This window comes from Apium graveolens, chromosome 3 (assembly GCF_009905375.1).
Source record: "Apium graveolens cultivar Ventura chromosome 3, ASM990537v1, whole genome shotgun sequence".
Lineage (NCBI taxonomy): Eukaryota > Viridiplantae > Streptophyta > Magnoliopsida > Apiales > Apiaceae > Apium > Apium graveolens.
Window position 1 is genome coordinate 107,071,580 of NC_133649.1, and position 7,268 is coordinate 107,078,847.

A 7,268-nucleotide genomic window follows, 5' to 3' on the forward strand; every position below is an offset into this window, starting at 1 on the left:
TAAGAGATAAAAGACTTGAAATTGGTATTGATATTAGTCCTTCCCTGAGAACGAACTTCTAAAATTACACTTCAACAAATTGGCGCCGCTGCCGGGGAAGGCAGCAATATCGATTTTGAGTTAATTATTTCTTGTAGTTTGGATTTTATCTTTGTATAGTTTTTTTTCCTTCTTTTTGTTTTTCTTTTATCTGTCTACAGGTTTCTTTGAGGTAGACAACGTAAATATTTGAGTTGAGGAGACGACATGGACAACAATTTTTGTTGGGATAACGCTCAAGATTTCATCAGCAATCAAGAACGATATCAAGATTTTAATTTTTTTCAGGATTTTAATGCGTATCAGGTGAACTCGTTCGATTGTTATAACTCATATTATGCTCCATACCCTCCTAACACAGATTTTTTATATTCTTTTGATAATCAATGTCGTGAAGATTCATATGTATGCAATGGTGTTGATGAGAGTTTGAGTCATTCTAATCCTTCTTTACTTTCTTTGGGACTTCTTAAACACTTTGATGACTCGAATTTTGAGATTGCTAATAAAGATGATATTACATGTGAAGTTGAATCAATAGGTTGGTACGAGGAGAATGCTAAAAGGAATAGTTTTATTAAGGAAGTTCAACTTGTGATGCATGATGGTTGTCTTCAAGTTCCTCCTTGTGTCAATTTTCCAACGATTCATGATTCTTGTTTAGCAATTGATGATAATTTTGTGTCTGATGAGTCTACTTATTTAGTTAATGATATTCCCATGTGTGATAACAATAATTTGGATGCAATTGAAATTCTACCAAATTTAGAGAATGTTGTTAAGCTTAATAAATTGGTAGACGAGACAAAATTGATGAGTGTCCAATTAAATTTGAGGAGGGATTTAAGATTGATGAAATTTAAAGTCTTGCTTTGGAATATAGGGATCCAATTTGGGTGGAGTATATGAGTCGTACTTATGATGATTATTCTGATGACTTTTCTAGCTACTTTGATTATTATGAGTCTCTTGAGAAAGTGTGGATCATAAAAAGTCTCTTATGTTTTTATGGATCTAAGATATATTTGCACGTCATAATGTTAATACTGATTCGTAGATATGTGCGTTTGTTTGCTTTTTCACCATATTGATAATGCTAGTTGTATGTACACGTCAAGCTAATGACATTAAAGAAGCGCTACTTGGGAGGCAACCCAAGATTATAATATTAGTTAGATTTTTTTTTACTCCCACGTGTTGCCTTGATTTATTTGTTTGAAGTGATTCAGGTGTTTGAAATGATGTTGATAAGAATAAAGAAATAGCATGATCACGGAGGATGTCCATCATGATCATGCAACAGAATCAACACCCTCAGAAAAATATTTGGAGTTTGGCACAATCATGCAGCATTTTGTCGTGGTCACGCGGTTGAAAAAGAAATTCACGGCTGATTTTTAAGGATTTAGCATGCTCACGCACTTCATCAGCATAGTCATGCAGATGGACATTAAAACTCATGGCAGAAATTTGACAGTTTGGTATGCTCATACAACACTGGCTCTCAACGACTGCTAATTTTTTTAGAATCTGGCATGTTCATGTCGATCCCTGCATGATCACGCACCACTATAGCACCCGCATGCAATACACACAGCTCAAGCTCCTGACCGATTGCAGTGACTGGAAGTTTTTAAGGACTTGGCATGTACATGCGAATATCTGCATGATCACGCAACAGTGCAATAATCTCATGCCACCTACCAGCGTGCTCACGCTTCTCAGGGTGTCAAGAAGACTGCTATTTTTCTAGGATTTGGCATGTTCATGCCAGTTAATCAGCGTGTTCATGCACCAACATAGCACCCTGTAGGAGGCTCAATATATGTTCTCAGTTTGATGGAAGATTTTAATAAAGGTCTGATGTTCTGAATGCTAGACCAGACATCGATAGTTACTTAAGTAGTTTCTGCAAACATGTCGATGCGGATACAGTGAAGCAGATGGCATGTTCACGCAAACTTCAGGCATGATCAGGCTCCTTGAGCACACTTCTGCTCTCAGACTTCTGGCATTATTCATCATTTTAGCATGCCCATGCAACTTTATTGCATGTTCATGTCTGAACACGCTCTAACCACTGTGATATTTTTACAACTTGGCACGCTCATGCTGAAATTATCCTGCTCATATTGTCCGTTTAATAAACTCAAGCGCTGGTGATGATCTCTCTCTGAAGAAACACAGTTATCAAAGTTTAAATACAGTTTAGAAGTAGTCCATCATCAAGAATCCAACTAGAGAAGCCCAGAATCAGGCATGTAAGACAGCCTACGAATTTTACATCAAAGTCCAATTTATTTTGGGAAAAGAAAAAAAAAACTCTTTATTATATATTAGATTTTATATATTGTATAAAGAACAATAACAGAATGTATTAGAGAATAGTTAGATAATTGTAACTCTTGAGAGAAGGGATAGAAGCATCTTGAGAAGGAGATTGGAAGAAGGAGTGAAGGGATTCGTCCGGATTTCAAAGAAACTCTTCAAGTTGTATTCTCTGTATTCAAATTCTTAACTCATGATTTGTGGTTTTAATATATAATTGTTTTCTTCATATATCATGAGTAGCTAATCCCTTAATCCAAGAGTTGGATAGTATTCTTTGGCTTGTTGTGTTTATTTAGTTGTATTGTGATTTTCTTGTGATTGGTAATCTTTCATTGAGGGCTTAACACAATTGAGGGAGTCGCGAACCTTTGATTGTATCTATAGGAATTATAACGAATCGGGAGAGGAGTTTTAATTCTAGTACATGATATGATAGACATAATTTAAGTATTGGATCGGGAGATTAATATGCAAATTGTGAAACATGTCATCCTTGGTTTTTAATAGGCTATAATTGTACTTTGTAGGATCATGGGAGTGGCTTTCAAGGGATAATTGTGGACACTATAATCTACCTTGGGAGAGGATTTTATAAACATTACAAGGATTGTTTTTAACAAAACAAGAGACACAAACTAGACATTCATGATAGTCATTGAAGAACCCTTATTCTTGGATTGTTTCTCTCATATATCTTATATAACTTTATTTGTTTATTAGGTTAAATTAGTGGATAGTTAAAGCACTCATAAAATTATTCTCCACACTTCTGAACTGTAAAAGAATTACAACATGAACTAGTATTAAATTTAGTCCTTCCCTGTGAACGAAACACTGAAAATTAATTCAACAAATTGGCGCCGCTGCCGGGGATCGAACCCGGGTCACCCACGTGACAGGCGGGAATACTTACCACTATACTACAACGACGCCTTCAATTTGTTGAAGTGTATTTTTAGAAGTTCGTTCTCAGGGAAGGACTAATATCAACACCAATTTCAAGTCTTTTATCTCTTACAGTTCAGAAGTGTGGAGAATAATTTTATGGGTGTTTTAACTATCCACTAATTTAACCTAATAAACAAATAAAGTTATATAAGATATATGAGAGAAACAATCCAAGAATAAGGGTTCTTCAATGGTTATCATGAATGTCTAGTTTGTGTCTCTTGTTTTGTTAAAAACAATCCTTCTAATATTTATAAAATCCTCTCCCAAGGTAGATAATAGTGTTTACAATTATCCCTTGAAATTCACTCTCATGGTCCTACAAAGTACAATTATAGACTATTAAAAACCAAGGATGACATGTTTCATAATTTGTATATTAATCTCCCGATCCAATACTTAAATTGTGTATATCATATCATGTACTAGAATTAAAACTCCTCTCCCGATTCGTTATAATTCCTATAGATACAATCAAAGGTTCGCGACTCCCTCAATTGTGTTAAGCCCTCAATGACAGATTATAAATCACAAGAAAATCACAATACAACTAAATAAACACAACAAGCCAAAGAATTCTACCCAACTCTTGGATTAAGGGATTAGCTACTCATGATATATGAAGAAAACAATTATATATTAAAACCATAAATCATGAGTTAAGAATTTGAATAGAGAGAATACAACTTGAAGAGTTTCTTTGAAATCCGGACGAATCCCTTCACTCCTTCCAATCTCCCTCTCAAGATGCTTCTATCCCTTCTCTCAAGAGTTGCAATTATCTAACTATTCTCTAATACGTTCTGTTCTTGTTCTCTATACAATATATAAAATCTAATATATAATAAAGAGTTTTTTTTTCTTTCCCAAAATAAATTGGACTTTGATGTAAAATTCGTAGGCTGTCTTCCAGGCCTGATTCTGGGCTTCTCCAGTTGGATTCTTGATGATGGACTCTTTTAAACTGTAGATAATTATGTTAGCTTCGCGTGGACTATAAGATCGCCCAATTCTGATGTCTAGAACTCAAGTTACGGCCCAAATAGTGATGTATGCGCGTGGAGCCCAATAAATCCGAATTTCCTTATGATTTAAGTCCAAATAAGCCCAATTCCATATAAAGTTGGGAATTCTTTATTTCCTGTCATAAAATAATAAAATCTAATTAATAATATCCAATTAATAATGTAATATTTTAAATATGAGAATAAAATCCTTTAAAATATATATAAATATATACTCTATCAATAATCAGTTAGTGTGGTCACAATTGACACTGTGAAAGTGTTTACGAACTAATGACCTCAAAATAGTAAAAAAACTTAATTAGATCATATATTATACTACTTATGCTAGATTAATGGCTCTATCACAAATTCAAGGTAATAGGACTTAATATCATCATATACAACCTCCTTTTTGTTCAATGTCCACCATCTTATATTCCGGAAGAGCTGATAACCTAACAACCCAATATCAAAGACAAACCAATATCTAAGCTATCAACAATATCTTTGCTTGGAAACTTAGAAATTAGTTTTTTTTTCCTGCTAGATTGAACTAACACATAAGTTTCTTTTCGGACTTCAAACCTTGCTCTTTTTATAAGAACGGGTTGGGGTACTGATGAAATTATGTTTGTGGGTACATACTCTTTAATTTATATCATCATCATCATCATATTATTAGGTACTTTGTCTCCCATTTTGTGTCTGTTTATATGTTTATTGGTTATTGCGGAGGTAATAACGCAACCAGGGTGGAACCAAGATTATGGTTGAGGGGCAACAACTCTTACCACGTTTTTTAATCTCTTACCCTCAAATATACTTGACTTTGGCATTTTATCAAACAATATAAAAGAAATAAAAATATTTTAAAGAATCATAACTAATTCGAAGAAGCAAGAAAACAACAGTAGATAACAAAAGAAATCAATTTAAACTAATTCAAAGCAGAATTTAGTTCATGTGGAATCCTGAGAATTTGAACTAATTGTAATGATAAAATCCAAACAAAGTGGAAGACCTGTATGTATAGAGTGACGCATATGAAGCGGTAGCGGTGCAAAAGGCCGTGTGCAGAATGAGTTGCTCAGAGAATGAACTGCAGAGAGAGTGTGTAGAATGAATTGCTGAGGGAATGAACTGCAGAGGCGTCCGTGCCGTGGCGTGTGCATTCTCTAAAAGAAATTATTTACACTTATTTAATTATTATATAATAATTTTAAAAAGGATAACCAAACCCTGTTTTAGCTATTATAGTTTAGTAAGTTTAGTATAAATAGATTAGTTAATGGTGAAATTTAGCAGGATTGACAACTAGTCACCACTCTATAATTAACTCTCTTAAAAAGCTAAAATATTAGTAATGGGTTGTTTGGTTCGTCAAAATCTGGAATCAGGCCAAATTCTGAAATCAGGTCGGTCAATTCGTGCTGCGTGGTTAAAAAGAAGTTTAATACTCATTCCTCAAATCCTTTTGGTACCCAAGTGGGGAGGTGGTTACGAGAGAGCGGTACGAGAATCAATTTCATAACTACTATTTTAATTTTTATTTAAGCATTTAAATGTAATTTTTTAATATCAAAATAAATATATAAACCAAAAATATATTAAAATAATAATAAAATTATATATTTAATTAAATTAAAATTATTAACTTAAAATATTTTAAATTAAAGACATTCATTCCGGGACTCAACCAAATACATAATATCTCGATCCCATACCGAATTTGTGGCGTCCTCCAAACCCGGGTCAGAAGTTTGGGGTCCACAACACATAATCAATATATAAACCTGTATATATAAAATATTATTTGTAATGACCCTGCTTTACATAACCACGGATCGCAACAGGTTAAAGTATGACAATAAGCCACCACCTTAACTTTTATTACAACTTACCATATCCCAACTAATTTAATTTACAACTGGTAAAAAAAATTATTCTTCAACCTTGCTATCTCACTACTGCCATAAGCTTTTGCTAGCTCGATCAATCATAATCTGGAATCCTAGCTCGAACATTGAACTGGGAAACCTCGCTATCAACCGTATCCTTCTTAACTGTAGAATACATAAAAAGATTCGCAAGAGTGAGCTAACTAGCTCAGCAAGTCATATTATCAATAACTGAGGTTAAACAATAATAAACGAGGTGATTCAAAAGAATCAAGTTTCCTGTTAAACAGTCAATAGAATTGGATATTCATTTTAAGTTTTTAAAACCAAGGTTAGGCTGCTGATCAGTCACGCACTAACCTCGAGCAAAGCACACAGCACTGCTCTAACTACTGGATCCAAGGCACACATTGGCCTAACTTAACCATCGATATGGTCTGACCACGAATCTGGTCCACACAAAGAAAACTATCCAATTCTAAAAGCTTTCAATATGATAAACAATAGAGTTCAATAAAACCAGATCATAATCAATAACCATAAAACATTTGTAAAAGAGCATGGTAAAAATTCATAGTTACCAAAAAGGGTATGTCAAAATACATAAAAGAAGTGGCCTACAGCCGGTAGGATAATCGGATATTAGATGAATAGTGTTTTTACAAGGTTTTAGTACTTTGATATCGCAAGGTATGGTTGAGTATAAAAGTTTCTGTATGTGTAAACAATTCTGTTCTAGTGTTTTGTATATATGATGGATATATATTTGTGGAGTAGTATCTTATTTGTGTGGTTTAGTATCTGGTAAACCAACAAGAAATGGTTTACAAAGAATAAGGCTTACGGCTCAAAGATCAAATGTTGTGGCTCAGGTTCAAGGCTGAAGGATTCAAATGTGTACAGTATAAAACAGAACTATTTTGGGTATTAACAATATGTCACAAGAGAATTTAGAAATATTTGCATTGTATTTTGAGAAAGGTTTAGAAATACTTGCCTTATCATAATCGATTTCAACTTCACTTGTACTTGTCTAATGACCCCA

The 7,268-nt window shown here is 33.7% G+C and overlaps 1 non-coding gene across 1 annotated transcript; it reads right to left on the reverse strand.

Moving 5' to 3' along the window:
* Positions 1-3,228: 3,228 nt before the first annotated feature.
* Positions 3,229-3,300, reverse strand: TRNAD-GUC (transfer RNA aspartic acid (anticodon GUC)). The gene has a single exon. It is a non-coding gene; the product is annotated as a tRNA-Asp (tRNA).
* Between the last annotated feature and the right edge of the window lie 3,968 nt (positions 3,301-7,268).